Source organism: Haematobia irritans, chromosome 3 (assembly GCF_050003625.1).
Source record: "Haematobia irritans isolate KBUSLIRL chromosome 3, ASM5000362v1, whole genome shotgun sequence".
Classification (NCBI taxonomy): Eukaryota; Metazoa; Arthropoda; class Insecta; order Diptera; family Muscidae; genus Haematobia; species Haematobia irritans.
Window position 1 is genome coordinate 184472272 of NC_134399.1, and position 19766 is coordinate 184492037.

A 19766-nucleotide genomic window follows, 5' to 3' on the forward strand; every position below is an offset into this window, starting at 1 on the left:
TATATGTGGCACATATTAGACAAACAAGTATATATGGCCGTAAGTTCGGCCAGGCCGAAGCTTATGTACCCTCCACCATGGATTGCGTAGAAACTTCTACGAAAGACTGTCATCCGCTATCGAATTACTTGGGTTGTGGTATTTTAAAACTTATTAACATCGTTTTCCAAATTGTGAGTTAGTCCATGCGTGGTATATACTAGACAAAAAAGGTATGTATAGGTAAGTCTACAAATAATTACGAATCGATATGGACTTTTGCATGGTACCTATAGACCCAGAATTGAAATATGGGGGTCGCTTATATTGGGGCTATATACAATTATGAACTTGATATGGACCAATTTTTGTGTGATTGGGGATCGATTTATCTGAGGGCTATATATAACTATAGACCGATATGGACCTAGTTAGGCATGGTTATTAACGGTCATATACTAGCACAATGTACCAAATTTCAACTGACTCGGTGAAATTTGCTCCTCCAAGAGGCTCCAAAACCAAATCTCGGAATCGGTTTATATGGGGACTATATATGATTATGGACTGATATGGACCACTTTTGGCATGGTTGTTGGATACCATATCCTAACATCACGTACCAAATTTCAACCGAATCGGATAAAATTTGCTCTTCCAATTGGCTCCGGAAGTCAAATGTGGGGAAAGGTTTATATGGGGGCTATATATAATTATGGACCGATTTCGACCAATTTTTGCATGAGTGTTTGAGGCCACATATCAACTGAATCAAATGAATTTTGGTCTTTCAAGAGGCTCCGGAGGTCAAATCTGGTGATCGGTTTATATGGGGGCTATATATAATTCTGGACCGATGTGGACCAATTTTTGCATGGTCATTAGAGACCATATACTAACACCATGTACCATATTTCACCCCGATCGTATGAAATTTGCTTCTCTTAGAGGCTCCGCAAACCAAATCTGGGAATCGGTTTATATGGGGGCTATATATAATTATGGATCGATGTGGATGAATTTTTGCATGGTTGTTAGAGATCATATGCTGACACCGTGTACCAAATTTCAGCCGGATCGGATGAAATTTGCTTCTCTTAGAGGCTCTGCAAGCAAATCTGGGGATCCACATCGGTCCATAATTATATATAGCCCCCATATAAACGGGCTATATATAATTATGGACCGATTTTGGCATGGTTGTTAGAGACCATAAACTAACACCATGTACCATATTTAAGCCGGATTTGATGAAATTTGTTTCTCTTAAAAGCTCCGCAAGCCAAATTTGGGGGTCCGTTTATATGGGGGCTATACGTAAAAGTGGACCGATATGGCCCATTTGCAATACCATCCGACCTACATCAATAACAACTACTTGCGCCAAGTTTCAAGTCGATAGCTTGATTCGTTCGGAAGTTAGCGTGATTTCAGCAGACGAACGGATCGAACGAATCGACTCAGAATTTCACCACGACCTAGAATATATACTTTATGGGGTCTTAAAGCAGGGTATAAAAATGAACCAAAAGTAAAGAACAAAATTTGAACAAACGATCAAATTGAAATATCGGTTTCCGACTACATAAAGTATATATATTCATGATCAGGAAGAAATTCTAGGACGATATAACCATGACCCTCTGTATGTCTGACTGTCTGTTGTAATCACACTACAGTCTTCAATAATGAAGCTATTGTGCTGAAATTTTGCACAAACTCGTCGTTTGTCTGCATCAGTGTTGCATGGTTGGGGGTTTCCCCCCAAATTTAGGGGTTTTTTACACGTTTAGGGGGATTTTTAGGGGTAACATTTATTTGAGGGGGTTTGTGGGGTAAAAAAATATGTTATGGCGATTTCGATTTTGCATCCTGAATCCCTCACAACATTATGAATATACAATAACTTTGGAATGACACTATCATTTGGGCGAAAATACAATGAGGGAAAAATAGTGTAACACCAAGGCAACATATTTTTTGCGAAACGAAAACGCCCTCAGATCTCATAAAGTGGAGCAATTCTCAACAAAATTTGGAACAATTCTGGCATGAATTTTGAGAAAAAAATAAGGGAAGTCAACCCATATTCTTAAATACAAGCAAGTATGCAATGACATTCTTTTTTAAACGCATCTGTTGAAGGGGCATTTTTAATATTTGATACAGGTTAGGTGGCAGCCCGATGTATCAAGCTCACTTAGACTCACTTAGGGACCTCCTTAGACTCATTTAGGGACCTCCTTTTTATAGCCCAGTACGAACGGCGTTCCACATTGCAGTGCAACCACTTAGAGAATCTTTGAAACCCTCAGAAATGTCACCAGCATTGCTGAGGTGTTACTTTTTGGTGTTCTGTCGAAGCAGGAATCGAACCCGAATTTGTTGCAAGTGGTATAATGAATTTATCTAATGATTTTTATTTACTTCAAAAGAAAATTTTTAGCATACAAAACTTATTTTGTCTAAAATTTTGTTCCTCAGAAAAAATCTTATTTCACTTTATATATTTGTGTTAAAATTAAAGTGTACAACTACAGGATTTTTTAACGAAATTTTGGGTCTCTTTTTGTACTATTTACATACCTAAAATTTTTGGGGGTTTTTGAAAAAAGTCTAGACCAATTTAGGGTTTTATTTTTTTCTTAAGATTTGGGGGGAAGAATCAAAGATTACCTGGTAACACTGGTCTGCATGCAAGTCTAGTTCGAAGATGATCTATATCGCTAAAAATTTTGATATAGCTCCCATACTAATCGACCTCCGATTTAGGATCTTGAGCGTCTTAGCATCCCATTTTTATCCGTTTTGCCTGAAATTCAAATTCTAGAGGGACCATTAATAAGGGTACCGAATGTGGTGTATATCGGTCTATGGTTTATATCACCATGAACTGAATAGTCTAAGTGAGCCCGAAACTAAATCGGGCTGCCACTTTATGGTTTATAGCCCGATCTCCCGATTTGACTTCTAGAGCGTCTACACCCTCAGAAAAATCGCTTCTGTAACATTTACTCCAATACACATTCTGCTTCAAGTATATATATTTTCAGGATTGGTCCAAACAAGATTAATATCCAAAAAAAAAAAAATGGAAGTCCACAATCCCAAATGGATTTTTTCAACTTCCGTGCAGTTTTTTTTGGAGAAGTCCACAAACATTTATTTTAAAGCGCATCTCGGGATGTTCCATCGATTTTTTCCACTTTCGATGCAGTCCTTTTGGATTAGTATTATAAATTATATATTGGGCTATTTTAAGTGAAAATGTAAGTTTTGGACATTCAAATTTCAAAAATCAAAAAGTAAAAAATAAAATTAAGAATTTCATCCCCGACCCGTGTAGTTCGACTTTTTCACTACAATGGTTCTTGTGACTTCCATGATTTTTTTGAAAAGTTCTTTTGAGAAGGTTTTGCAAATTGCGATACTTTTTAATTTTTTATTGATTTTTTAATGAAAAAATATATTTATACAAGAATATACGCAAAAATTACCAAAAAAAGAACGATATTTAACATAAAATATAATTTAAAAAATATTAACAAAAACAAGTATATACGGCCGTAAGTTCGGCCAGGCCGAAGCTTATGTACCCTCCATCATGGATTGCGTAGAAACTTCTTCTAAACACTGCCCTCCACAATCGAATTACTTAAGTTGCGGTAATGCTTGCCGATGGCAAGGTATCTTAAAACCTCCTAACACCATCTTCTAAATTGTATGTAAGTCCATACGTGGTATATATTAAATCAAAAAAGATCGATCCAATACGTATATAATTCAGTTTAACAAAGTAGACATAAAATTTAGACAAAATTTTCTACAGAAATAAAATTTTAACAAAATTTTCTATAGAAATAAAATTTTCACAACATTTTCTATAGAAATAAAAATTTTGACAAAATTTTTTATAGAAAGAAAATTTTGACAAAAATTTCTACAGAAATAAAATTTTAACAAAATTTACTATAGAAATAAAATCTTGGTAGATTATTTTTGGCTAGAGTGGCAACCATGATTATGAACCGAATAAAATTTGAACAAAATTTTCTATAGAAATAAAATTTTGACAAAATTTTCTATAGAAATAAAATTTTGACAAAATTTTCTATAGAAATAAAATTTTGATAATGATGAAAATTTTATTATGAACCGAATAAAATTTTAACAAAATTTTCTCTTAAATAAAATTTTGACAAAATTTTCTATAGAAATAAAATTTTGACAAAATTTTCTATAGAAATAAAATTTTGGTAGATTATTTTTGCTCTAGTGGCAACCATGACTATGAACCGATATGGACCAATTTCTGTGTGATTGGACCAATTTTGGTATGGTTATTAGCGACCATATACTAACACCAATTGCCTAATTTGAACCGGATCGGATGAATTTTGCTTCTCCAAGAGGCTCCGGAGGTCAAATCTGGAGATGGGGGCTATATATAATTATGGACCGATATGGACCAATTCTAGCACGGTTGTTAGAGACCATATACCAATACCATGTACCAAATTTCAGCCGGATCGGATGCAATTTGCTCCTCTTTGAGGCTTCGCAAGCCAAATCTGGAAATCGGTTTATATGGGGTCTATATATAATTATGGACCGATGTGGACCAATTTTTGCATGGTTGTTAGAGACCATATACCAACATCGTGTACCAAATTTCAGCCGGATCGGACGAAATATGCTTCTCTTAGAGGCTCCACAAGCCAAATCTGGGGATCGGTTTATATGGGGGCTATATATCATTATGGACCGATATGGACCACTTTTTGCATGATTGTTAGAGACTATATACCAACACCATATACCAAATTTCAGCTGGATCGGACGAAATATGCTTCTCTTAGAGGCTCCACAAGCCAAATCTGGGGATCGGTTTATATGGGGGCTATATATAATTAAGGACCGATATGGACTAATTTTTTCATGGTTGTTAGAGACCATATACCAACATCATGCACCAAATTTCAGCCGGATCGGATTAAATTTGCTTCTCTTTTAGGCTCCGCAAGCCAAATCTGGGGATCGGTTTATATGGGGGCTATATATAATTATGGACCGATTTGGACCAATTTTTGCATGGTTGTTAGAGACCATATACCAACACCATATACCAAATTTCAGCCGGATCGGATAAAATATGCTTCTATTAGAGGCTCCACAAGCCAAATCTGAGGGTCTCTTTATATGGGGCATATACGTAAAAGTGGACCGATATGGCCCATTTTCAATACCATCCGACCTACATAGATAACAACTACTTGTGCCAAGTTTCAAGTCGATAGCTTGTTTCGTTCGGAAGTTAGCGTGATTTCAACAGACGGACGAACGGACGGACGGACGGACATGCTTAGATCGACTCAGAATTTCACCACGACCCAGAATATATATACTTTATGGGGTCTTAGAGCAATATTTCGATGTGTTACAAACGGAATGACAAAGTTAGTATACCCCCATCCTATGATGGAGGGTATAAAAATAAAAAGTGAAATGGTGTAAAATTTTTTTTTGGTTTTAAATTTCTTCATTCAAGTGAACTTCCAAGGAACTACTTCTAAAGCAATGCAAAAGAACCGAAAACGAAGTACTTCCATCCTATGGCAAGCCCATGTAAAATTCATTGGAGATGTTCCAAATTTGCAATACTTCCAGATCACAAGTTTGGTATCCAAACTTCTTTTTTGGAAACTCTTTTTTTCTGGGATATATTTGCATCGACACATATTATATTTAAAATAATTTATGTCCCAAACATAATATGTTCTAACAGATATATCGCAAACATGTTATACTAGTTTATGAACATTATATGCCTGCACGTAAAAATAATAAAAATTTGAGTTCGAAACATATATTTTTTTCGTCCGTGCAGACATTCGAATTTTTATCCGATTTGACTGAAATTGAAAATCTAGAGGTATTTTGTGCCGATAGAAAAGTGTTCCGAATCTGGTGCCATGATTTGGTATAGACCCCATGTAGCCCGATCTTCCCATTTGACTTCTTGAGCTTCTAGGCAACGAATTGCCGATTTGCCAAACAGTCAGCTGGCCAAACAGTCAGCTGCAACAACGGCTATGCGGTTGCGCGAGCTGTGGTCGGAAAAAATGCACGGTCACAGTTCGGTCCTCAAAATAATGCCAGATGTGCCTAACGCAGTGGATTACACTCTGGCGAAACCACTTTTTGACAAAAAGTTTGAAACTCTAATTCCCAACAGTGAGGCATGGTGTACGCAGACCCCGGGGAATAAAAGATATATAGATTTCTATACTGATGGCTCCAAATTGGATGGACAAGTGTGTTTCGTAGTATATTCTAAAGATCTGGAACTTCGAATAGCGAAAAGATTACCTAATCACTGTAGTGTTTTTCAGGCTGAAATATTAGTAATAAGAGAGGTGGCGAATTGGCTGAGAATTAATGTTCCAAAAAATGTTGGCATTAATATATACTCAGACAGTCAACCTGCTATAAAATCCTTGGACTCTGTGTTCCTTAACTCGAAAACGGCCATCGACTGCCGCAAATCTCTCAACGAGATGGCTGAGCAGTACAATATTCACCTAATATGGGTGCCTGGCTATAGGAACATACCGGGGAACTGTGAAGCAGACGAGTTAGCAAGGCTAGGAACTACCTTACATATTCCAGGGGAACTGGAATCTGTTAGGTTAGGTTAGGTTAGGTTAGGTTAGGTGGCAGCCCGATGTATCAGGCTGACTTAAACTATTAAGTCCATTGTGATACCACATGTAATGTGGAATCGAACCAATTTTTTTGGCGGTCCTACTAATGCCTAAGGTTATCTAAATCTCACGATGACGATCTTGCAACAACTACTGATTTTGTACAACCTTTACGGAATTCATCTTGGAGTGAACGTCGACTTCGGTTGACTTTATCATACTGGTCATTTAACTTTTTTTTGTTAAAATTAATTGTACAAATTAATTGCGTGAAAATGTTCACGATTCAGTTCCATTTTTTATGCGAGATGAATCTTTTAAGTTGCTATAAATAACACAAATAGAGCTCATATGTCAAAATGTACGTATAACCTCAAAAATGTCAATCTTTACGATAGAGCTATCAATCGGCTAATTGTAACACTAGGATAGCCCAATCCCGCCAAATAAAGGCAACCCTCGTATATCTTCAGATCAATCTGATAAATTATTTTACAATACAATTTCCAGAAATATCACATTCGCCCTAAAGAATGCTTCTAATTTAAAACACTTACCATGTTTCCTTTATTCACATGTTACTCGATGAAAAGCTTGAAATACTAAACTCAAGTAATTCATTTACTTCCGCCCCTTTCTAAAATACAATGAAAACCACTCCCATTATCTTTAAAGTGATAACAAGAAACACTTGTTGTTGATGTTGTAGAAAAATTCTAGGAATTTTGGTTTGCCTTCTTATTTATATTCTCAACAACAGAACAAAGAACACCCACAAGTGACACCAAAAAAAAAGGGATTTTATTGCTTTTTGACCTCCAAAAGTGGATAACTCTTGAAAAACTCCATAAAAATCCTCTTTTTCATGTCGTAAACGCCTTCAAAATGTTACCAACAGCTAAACCAACATTGAAATATTTTAAAATAATTCCTACTTCTGTGGGTGGGATACTTGTACATGACTATGTGTGTGTTTTGGTGGGAGAGCAATTACTCCCATACACACATTCAAACACAGCCAAATTCACTCAGCAACATTCTCTTATACATGAGGTCTTGCAAAATGAAAAATAAAATCCATTTTTATTTTATTTTTGTCGTTCTCTTAGGCACACAGAAAAAAATACTATTTTTTGTCTTCAATTAAAGATATTGTAGTAAAATCCAACAACGTCAATCAAAAAATTAATTGATGTAATTAAATAATTAATTGATACAAATAACTGTTGTTATTGGCTTTTGTTTTAATTAAAAAAAATTTAAATCATTTTTTTTTTTGAATATGTTTTAAAATGCAATTAAAATTGGAAAAATTTTACTGATATTTTTTTCTGTGTATTGTATGTGGACGTCAACGCCAACGTCAATCAAAAAATTAATTGATCCAATTAAATAATTAATTGATCCAAATAATTGTTGTTATTGGCTTTTAAAAACAATGTTAAATCAATTGAAATTTTTATAGAATATATATTTTTTTAATTCATTTAAAATTGGTAAAATGTTCCTGCTATTTTTTACTGTGTTTTGTATGCGGGCATAGTTGTAAGTTGGTGTCTTCTTGTTTGCTTTAGTATGTGTACGTATGTGTGGTTTTATTCTTCGATCATAGTTTATAGTTAAATTGCCGCTGTAGTAAATGTACAATTTATGTTATATTCCTGTACAATTTGGCAACAGTTAAACCATACTCACCCACTGCCCTTTTCCATAGGATTCTATAGCCACAGGCTGGATCTCGAATAAAATGAAATGAAACACACACATATAAAAAAAGATTTGATATTCGAAAGACTGTTTTCCTATTTGGATATGGGTGGATCCGTGAATATGGAATTAAGTTTTTTTGGGCATTATATTACATCTCATGCTTTAGTCTTCAGAAATTTGGTACAGATTCTGGTCTTGAAGATGGTCGATATTGATGAAGGTTCGACTGTACTTAAACAGCTAACTAGAATTTTCTTAGGAAAACGTATTTTCAAAACAAGTAAGGAAAGTCTACAGTCGGGCGGGGCCGACTATATTATACCCTGCACCGCTTTGTAGATCTAAATTTTCGATACCATATCACATCCGTCAAATGTGTTGGGTGCTATATATAAAGGTTTGTCCCAAATACATACATTTAAATATCACTCGATTTGGACAGAATTTGATAGACTTTTACAAAATCTATAGACTCAAAATTTAAGTTGGCTAATGTACTAGGGTGGAACACAATTTTAGTAAAAAACAAGTAAGGAAAGTCTAAAGTCGGGCGGGGCCGACTATATTATACCCTGCACCACTTAGTAGATCTAAATTGTCGATACCATATCACATTCGTCAAACGTGTTGGGGGCTATATATAAAGGTTTGTACCAAATACATACATTTAAATACCACTCGATCTGGACAGAATTTGATAGACTTCTACAAAATCTATAGACTCAAAATTTGTGTCGGCTAATGCACTAGGGTGGAACACAATGTTAGTACAAAAAATATGGGAAACATTTAAATCTGAAGCAATTTTAAGGAAACTTCGCAAAAGGTTATTTATGATTTATCGCTCGATATATATGTATTAGAAGTTTAGGAAAATTAGAGTCATTTTTACAACTTTTCGACTAAGCAGTGGCGATTTAACAAGCAAAATGTTGGTATTTTGACCATTTTTGTCGAAATCAGAAAAACATATTTATGGGAGCTATATCTAAATATGAACCGATTTCAATCAAATTTGGCACACATGACTATATTACCAAATGTACTCCTAGTGCAAAATTTCAAGCTAATCGGGATAAATCTCTGGCTTCTGGGTCCATATAAGTGCATATCGGGCGAAAGATATATATGGGAGCTATATCTAAATCTGAATCGATTTCAACCAAATTTGGCACGCATAGCTACAATGCTAAATCTACTCCCTGTGCAAAATTTAATTCAAATTGGGCCAAAACTGGCTTTTAGGACCATATTAGTCCATAACTTATTATGGTGATGGGGGGTACCATAGAATGTGATGGGGGTATAATAAGTTTGTCATCTGTTTGTACCACATCGAAATATCAATTTTCGTCTATATAAAGTATATATATTCTTGATCAGGAAGAAATTCTAAGACGACATAACCACTCAGCAAAAAAATTTGGAAGTTCTTCTAAAGGCACAATTTTAAAAGCATTTCCAAAAATGTCTTCCCAAAGATGTTCTTTATTTTAACTGCACACGAAGTTCATCTGAGTCAATTTTTTATAACTCCCCAGCAAAAAAGAGCTACCAAAAAAGTAGTTTGGATCCGCCATCTGTGATCCGGAAGTAGTGCAAACTTGGATCATCTCCAATAAATTTTACATGGGCTTGTCATAGGACGGAAGTATTCCCTTTTTGCATCCTTTGCATTGCTTTAGAAGTTGTGCCTGGAAGTTAATTTGAATGAAGAAATTTAAAAAGCGAAAAAAAAAATTTTACCAGTTTCACTTTTTTCATCCATATTTTTTATTACACTATTATTTTCCTATTATCTAATTTTTTACAATTTGAAAACATTTTTTGCTCCGAACAGGGGTTGAACCTTGGTTTGTTGGCACCATAACAGAACGCCTTAGTAACCTCAGCCACAAACGCCATTGAACATAAAGCGTCAAAAGGTCAATTCAAATATTTGATATGTTCGTAATACGACACCAAGGAATCACATTCTAATTGCTTCTCGATATGTTCTTTATTAGTATGAACGAAAAAATAAGAAACGCAGTTTCAATTCTCTCCAGCGGCAATTTTTTTATCAAATATTTAAAAAAAATATATTTTTTATGTTATGCATCGTTTTTTTTTTATTTTCGGCATATATTTTCTATAAATATATTTTGTCCGTTAAAAATCGACAAAAAAAAATTAAATATTCTCATAATTTGCAAAACATTCGCAAAAGAACTTCCATGGAAGCGAAAAAGTGAAACGGCACAGGTTCAAATGCCAGCGGAAATGAAATTTATTTTTTTATTATTATTATTATTTTTTTTTACTTTTTTATTAATTTTCTATTTTTTTATTAATTTCCTTTTTTTGTAGAATTTAAGTGTCCAAAATTTGCACTTAATACTTGTCCACAGCGACTGCATTGGAAGTAGAAAAAAATCATTGGGGGATCCCAAGATGCGCTTTAGAATAAATGTTTTTGGACTTGTCCAAAAGGAATGCATCGGGAGTGGAAAAAAATTATTGGGAGATCCCACGATGCGCTTTAGAAGAAATGATTGTGGACTTGTCCAAAAGGACTGCATCGGAAGTTAAAAAAAGTCGATGGGGGATTCCGGGATGGGCTTTAAAAGAAATGTTTGTGGAACAACTTCCAATTTTTGTTTGCTGGGTCGCTTTTTTCATATTTTTAATGGGAAATTTAAAATTCTTTTGTTTCAAATAGGTTAAAAACAGATTAAGAATTAATAAAATGGCAAAATTATTTAAATATTGCCGGAAAAATGCTACATCCTTTCTAGAATAATTGCGAATTTTTTGAAAATATTTGGTGTCAAACATTCCAGACAAGCGTTATAATGCATTAAAAATCATAACAAATTTTAAACATTGTTTATTTGTCAAAATATCACAGAATTTCTTATCCAAAGCACTGATTCCGCATCACACCTTAAGAAGTGATGCAAATTCAGTGCAACGGCTGTTGAAATAGTGGTCTTCCGTCCTATGCCAAGCTCACGTTAAATTCATCGCTTCTGCGTTAATTTGGCACAACTTCCGGATACAAAAAGAAAATGTTCACTACTTTTTTGGCGAAGATTTTTTTGCTGGGCATGTCTGTCTGTTGTAATCACGCTAGCGCCCTGTAATTTGGCTCAGATTCGTTTTTTCTTTGCAGGCAGGTCAATTTCAAAGATGGGCTATATCGGTTCATTTTTTGATATAGCCCCCATATAAAGCGACCCCCGATTTGGGGTCTTGGGCATCTATATACCGAATTTTCTATCTGATTTGCCTGAAATTGGACATCTAGAGGTATTATAGGGCCACAATAGTCTGTGTCGAAAATAGGGTGTATCGCTTCATGATTAGGTATAGCTCCCGTATAGGCCGATCTCCCAATTTTACTTCCAGGGCTTCTAGAAGCTATAGTTTCTACCCGATTTCCCTGAAATTGGAAATCTAGAGGTTGTTTAGAACCTTAAATAGGTTTTCAGAAAACGGTGCGCATCGGCCCATGTTTTGGAATGACCCTCTTATAGACCGAAATACCGATATTACTTTTTGGACTTCTGGAAACCAGAGTTTTTATCCAAATTGTGTGAAATTTGAAATCAAGAGGTTGTTTGGGACCATAAATAGGTGTTCCGGATATATTGTCTATCGGTACAGATTTTCATATATCCGCTTGGGATCTAGATTCTGTAGGTTTATCAGAACCACAATAGGTGCGCTGAATTTGGAGTGTAACGGTGCATGCTGTTGGCTTCCCTATTTAACTCCTTGGGCTTATATAAACCGTAGTTTTTATACGATTTGCCTGAATTTGTAACGCATTTAGTTTTTATCGGTGCATTTGGTAAGGTCTCCATATACACCGATTTCACTTCTTGAGGGTATATAAAGCGCACTGATAATGAAAATTGCTTGAAACTGAAGTAAAATTTCCAGATTTTACTTATTCTAACCATTTACATAATGGGGGTTAACATCTACAGATTTTTCTTGCACACTAAACTTAACTTTTCTTCAGGGAGTGTACTGGTTGAATTCTATATATTACACTGAAAAAAAAGCATACTCGGTTCCAAAGATTTTGTCTTTACTTTAAAAAATTTGGTATTGATTCCGAGCCAAAGAAGAGGAGAATAAAAGTAAGGATACTTTTAAGACACAATTCTCTTTTATAATTAGGTTTTGTGTACTTGCTTCTAGGAAGCAAATTTTAATTTTTCGCTTTCTCAGCTTTTTTTCTTCATATGCTATCAAAGTCCCTTAAAAACGAGTTAACGGCAACTTTATTTTCCAAATTAGGACTCGACTTCCAGTAGAAATTATGCTATGTTTGAAGTAAAAACTTCTTTAAAATAAAGTTTTGAAAAATATGTCCTATATTTGAACGATTTTTTGCTTTGTAGTCAAGATGCAAAAAGACAAAAAATTTAAAGACAATTTCATTAAATTTAAAGAATTTTTCTGAATTATTAAAGTCAAGTTGACCTTAGCCTATAATTTTTTTCTTTCATGTTAAGATACCCATTTTTAAGTCAAATCACTTAACTATAAGGACAATACGACTTCATTGGAAAGTTTATCGACTTTTGGGCAGAGAAAATAACATTATTTTAGAGAAATGCGTCTTCTATGCTAAGCAAAATTTGTATTCGTATTTTAAAGACATGAAATCTTTGACCTCACGACAATATTTTTTTCAGTGTACCAAGTAAACTGCATCATGATGGTGGGTACTTAAGATTCGGCCCGGACGAATATATGTGTTTATTTTTTAACTAATCAAAAAATATTTTATTTTTGTAATATCAGCATTTTGTAATATTGGCGTTTTTCAATACAGTTAACTTATTTTTTTTTTAATATTAAACATTTTGTTCCTTCCAAGTGGGTTCAACTTGTTTGAGTGTATTTTCAAATAAAAAATTTTTGAAATTGAGAATGAATTCAATCGGTAACATCAATAATTGCATAACCCAACAAATATTTTAGAATATCTGTCAATGTCATTGCTTTTAAAGAACATCCTGTATTGTCTTCTACACTAAAAGAAAAACTTTTACGTGATATTAAAGATTACGCAACCTCAATTTTAGGATGCGCAATTTACGCACTATTAAGGATAAATTTCTTTCAAATAATCAATGTTTTTTTTTCAATAAATTTAGGACACACATTATGCAAATTTGCGTCGCTTCCTTAAAGTCGCATGTCTTTGAACTAAGGTAAAGAAAAACATTTTTGATTTAAAGAAATCGTCCTTAAATTAACTGAAGTATTAAATCTTTATTAAAAATATAGGCTAAGACTTATTTTGAGGATTTAGCATCTGTGATTTAAAGGCTTTTTTGGAATTAAGAAAATATTTTTTACTTCGAAGTATCCATCATAATTTGGATTTTTAAACATGCATTTGTTTATACGTAGCTTTAGTAATATTCGTGGAAAAATTGAATGAAAATTCGATATATGAGATCTAGAGGTTGTTTAGAACCTTAAATAGGTTTTCAGAAAACGGTGCGCATCGGCCCATGTTTTGGAATGACCCTCTTATAGACCGAAATACCGATATTACTTTTTGGACTTCTGGAAACCAGAGTTTTTATCCAAATTGTGTGAAATTTGAAATCAAGAGGTTGTTTGGGACCATAAATAGGTGTTCCGGATATATTGTCTATCGGTACAGATTTTCATATATCCGCTTGGGATCTAGATTCTGTAGGTTTTTCAGAACCACAATAGGTGCGCTGAATTTGGAGTGTAACGGTGCATGCTGTTGGCTTCCCTATTTAACTCCTTGGGCTTATATAAACCGTAGTTTTTATACGATTTGCCTGAATTTGTAACGCATTTAGTTTTTATCGGTGCATTTGGTAAGGTCTCCATATACACCGATTTCACTTCTTGAGGGTATATAAAGCGCACTGATAATGAAAATTGCTTGAAACTGAAGTAAAATTTCCAGATTTTACTTATTCTAACCATTTACATAATGGGGGTTAACATCTACAGATTTTTCTTGCACACTAAACTTAACTTTTCTTCAGGGAGTGTACTGGTTGAATTCTATATATTACACTGAAAAAAAAGCATACTCGGTTCCAAAGATTTTGTCTTTACTTTAAAAAATTTGGTATTGATTCCGAGCCAAAGAAGAGGAGAATAAAAGTAAGGATACTTTTAAGACACAATTCTCTTTTATAATTAGGTTTTGTGTACTTGCTTCTAGGAAGCAAATTTTAATTTTTCGCTTTCTCAGCTTTTTTTCTTCATATGCTATCAAAGTCCCTTAAAAACGAGTTAACGGCAACTTTATTTTCCAAATTAGGACTCGACTTCCAGTAGAAATTATGCTATGTTTGAAGTAAAAACTTCTTTAAAATAAAGTTTTGGAAAATATGTCCTATATTTGAACGATTTTTTGCTTTGTAGTCAAGATGCAAAAAGACAAAAAATTTAAAGACAATTTCATTAAATTTAAAGAATTTTTCTGAATTATTAAAGTCAAGTTGACCTTAGCCTATAATTTTTTTCTTTCATGTTAAGATACCCATTTTTAAGTCAAATCACTTAACTATAAGGACAATACGACTTCATTGGAAAGTTTATCGACTTTTGGGCAGAGAAAATAACATTATTTTAGAGAAATGCGTCTTCTATGCTAAGCAAAATTTGTATTCGTATTTTAAAGACATGAAATCTTTGACCTCACGACAATATTTTTTTCAGTGTACCAAGTAAACTGCATCATGATGGTGGGTACTTAAGATTCGGCCCGGACGAATATATGTGTTTATTTTTTAACTAATCAAAAAATATTTTATTTTTGTAATATCAGCATTTTGTAATATTGGCGTTTTTCAATACAGTTAACTTATTTTTTTTTAATATTAAACATTTTGTTCCTTCCAAGTGGGTTCAACTTGTTTGAGTGTATTTTCAAATAAAAAATTTTTGAAATTGAGAATGAATTCAATCGGTAACATCAATAATTGCATAACCCAACAAATATTTTAGAATATCTGTCAATGTCATTGCTTTTAAAGAACATCCTGTATTGTCTTCTACACTAAAAGAAAAACTTTTACGTGATATTAAAGATTACGCAACCTCAATTTTAGGATGCGCAATTTACGCACTATTAAGGATAAATTTCTTTCAAATAATCAATGTTTTTTTTTCAATAAATTTAGGACACACATTATGCAAATTTGCGTCGCTTCCTTAAAGTCGCATGTCTTTGAACTAAGGTAAAGAAAAACATTTTTGATTTAAAGAAATCGTCCTTAAATTAACTGAAGTATTAAATCTTTATTAAAAATATAGGCTAAGACTTATTTTGAGGATTTAGCATCTGTGATTTAAAGGCTTTTTTGGAATTAAGAAAATATTTTTTACTTCGAAGTATCCATCATAATTTGGATTTTTAAACAGGCATTTGTTTATACGTAGCTTTAGTAATATTCGTGGAAAAATTGAATGAAAATTCGATATATGAGATCTGTATCCTAATTTTAATTTTATACATCCCAGATTTAAAGCAAGATAGGTCGCAAAACAATGTCCTCATTTTGCAGATCCCGCATCTTTGGCTCTGGATCAATACCAGAAAAGATCAAAATTTTTGAATCCAATTAAACTTTTTTTGAGTGTAGGTTAGGTTAGGTGAGGCTCACTTAGACTATTCAGTCCATTGTGATACTACATTGGTGAACTTCTCTCTTATCACTGAGTGCTGCCCGATTCCATATTAAGCTCAATGACAAGGGACCTCCTTTTTATAGCCGAGTCCGAACGGCGTTCCACATTGCAGTAAAACCACTTAGAGAAGCTTTGAAACCCTCAGAAATGTCAACAGCATTACTGAGGTGGGATTATCCACCGCTGAAACATTTTTTGGTGTTCGGTCGAAGCAGGAATCGAAACCACGACCTTGTGTATGCAAGGCGGGCATGCTAACCATTGCACCACGGTGGCTTTTTGAGTGTTGAGTAAAACTAAATATCCGTTTCGAAAGAAGATCTGTAGAGGTTATATATAAAAATTAAATTTTTATATATCACTACTTCCCTATACAAATAGTCATTCTCGTTGCTACACTTAAACAAATATTTACGTGGTATTAAATATTACCCAACCTATATTTTAGGATGCACAATTTACACAATATTAATAAAAAAATGTCTTTAAAATAATAAAATTTTAATCAAAAGATATTATCTTTGCTTTCAATTTTTTTAGGACACAAATTTTGGAAATTTGCATCTCTCTCTTAAAGTCTTTAAACTAAAGAAAATTTCTCTTGAAGTAGAGAAACGCATTATTTTCAGTTAAATTAACCGAAAAATATAATCTTTAGATTTAAGACAAAAATGCTTCAACAATAGGCTAAGAATTATTTTGAGGATGTTGTATCTTTGGTTGAATTTTTTTTTAATTAAAAACAAGTATGGAGAGTCTAAAGTCGAGCGAGGCCGACTATACTATACCCTGCACCACTTTGTAAATCCACATTTTCGATACTATATCAAATCCGTCAAATGTGTTGGGTGCTATATATAAAGGTTTTTGTCCCAAATACATACATTTAAATCTGACTCCTTCTGAACAAAATTTATAATCTATAGACTATGTTAGTAAAAATTATGGGAAACATTTTCACGTAAATCGGACTAAAACTTTGACCTCTTTGGTCATATGACGGAAAATCGGGCGAAAGATATATATGGGAGCTATATCTAAATCTGAACCGATTTCAATAAGATTTAGCACACTTGACTACACTACTAATTGTACTCCTAATGCAAACTTTCAACCAAATTGGGCTAAAAATCTGTCTTCTAAAAATCTTCTAAAAATTATAGTACCCCAGCAAAAAAAATCGTCGCCAAAAAAGTAATGAAAATATTATTTTTAGATACGGAAGTGGTTCCAAATTGACGCAGAAGCGATGAATTTAACATGGGCTTGTCTTAGGACGGAAGCCCTCCATTTCAACTGCCGTTGCACTGAATTTGCATCACTTCTTTAGGTGTGATCTGAATTCAAATAAACAATTTTTATAATTTTTAATGGATTCTGACGCTTGTCGGAAACGTTTGACCTCAAATATTTTCAAAAATTCACAATTTTTTCAGATTGGATTTAGCATTTTTTTCGACAAAATTTAAATGATTTGTACCATTTAATGAATTCTTACTCCGTTTGTAATGTATTTGAAACAAAAGAAGTTAAAATTACCCATAAAAAGTAAGAAAAACCCAGTTATAAAAAATTGAATTAAAAGAACTTCATGTGTAGTTAAAATAAAGAACATCATTGGGAGTGCATCTTCTGGAAGTGCTTTTAAAGTTGTGCCTTTGGAAGAACTTTCAAATTTTTTTGCTGGGTACTTATTGTTCTCCAGGTGCAAAATTTCAAGCAAATTAGGGTAAAACTCGGACGAAAGATATATATGGGAGCTCTATATAAATCTGAACCGATTTCAATGAAATTTTGCACACTTGACTATACGACCGAGTTCTACGTTTGTGCAAAATTTCAATTCGAAGTAAAACTCTGGCTTCTGGGTCCATATAAGTGCATATCGGGCGAAAGATACATATGGGAGCTATATCTAAATCTGAACCGATTTCTTCCAAAATCAATAGGGTTCTATTCTCACCCAGAAGAGGAACTTGTGTCAAATTTGAAGGCGATTGGACTTAAACTGCGACCTAGACTTTGATCACAAAAATGTGTTCACAGACGGACATGGCTAGATCCACTCAGGGACCCACCCTGAGCATTATTGCCAAAGACACCATATGTCTATCTCGTCTCCTTCCGGGTGTTACAAACATATGCACTAACTTATAATATCCTGTTCCACAGTGTGGCGCAGGATATAAAAGATTTTTCACTTTGAAGTAAACCAGTAATTTGGATTTTAAAACGGACTTTTATTTATATGAATTTCTTAACCTGATGCTATTTTTACGAAATTTGTCTACACAGTGAAAGTAAAGGGTGGCTAGTTGTAAGGGCCGATGTTGAATGTGAACCACACCTTAACGCCAAGTATTTTTCCGAATTTTATTTGACATTTCTCTATTTCAGACATACTCAATTTGAACCATGGAGAGATACACAATCCAACAACGTGTTAAATGGTTCCAAGAAATGGCAACAGTGGATGATCAATTTTCGAAGAAAATCGTCTTCAGTGATGAGGCACATTTTCACCTCAGTGGATTCGTCAATAAACAGAGTTGCCGCATTTGGGCGAATGAGAATCCAAGAGTGATTGTCGAAAAACCAATGCACCCACAAAGAGTGAATTTTTGGTGCGGTTTATGGGCTGGCGGCATCATCGGGCCGTAGTTTTTCCAAAATGAGGCCGGTCAGGCAGTTACTGTGAATGGTGTTCGCTATCGTGCGATGATAACGAACTTATGGAAGATATGGATGTGGACGATACATGGTTTCAGCAGGACGGTGCCACTTGCCATACAGCTAACGAGACAATGGCTCTTTTGAGATAATTCGGCACATTAACGACATAGAACCTCCATTATGCCTGAGCGTCATCGAAAATTTGGACCATCGGATGCAGGTGTGCCACCGAGGTCGCGGCGCCCATTTGGCCGATATTCTGCTCTATACATAATTGAGTAATAACAATATATCATAATAAAATAAAATTACAATAATTTCCTAAATAGTTTGTGTTTTATTCAAAATCAAAATCGGCCCTTGAAATTTTAACCGCCCTTTATATGTAAAACATCTTGGAAATATCCATACCTAAAATTTTAAGCCATTTTCATCTATTTTCATATCCATACGGTGAACGTTGTAGACCGAAATGTTTAAAACGTGTTTGTTGTTTTATGAAGCCTAAAAGTAGACTACGGGTTAATTTTGTATTTCAATAGGGATTTCTCTAGGACAGAGAGTTTGAGAGCATACACGTATGTGTGTGTACGTGCGTGTGTATATGTGCTCCTTTATGCACGAATTGCTATATTTGTTGTTTCTTCCCTTTACTGGATTCTTTCTGGCATCGACAAAAGTCAAATATATTTTTCGGTCACGTATTTCAAATAGAGTCGTTATGGTAAAGTTTCTTTCGACACTCTTCAACACCCCAAGACCACGAAAGGCCAACTCGTATTGCTCGATTTGCCTTACCATGGCAAAGCCATTAGCCACAAAAATGCATAAGACTTGGTGCAACTTCAGAAGCATATAAGCAACAGTCAAATGTAATGGTCATAAATCCATAGAAGTTTGACCATGGAGCACGGGGTGGGGATGAGATGAGTTGGTTTTACCATGAACCCTAACGAATAATGGCATAGTAATTTCTTGCATTCACTTTTCGAGGAGGTAGTTTTTCCGGTG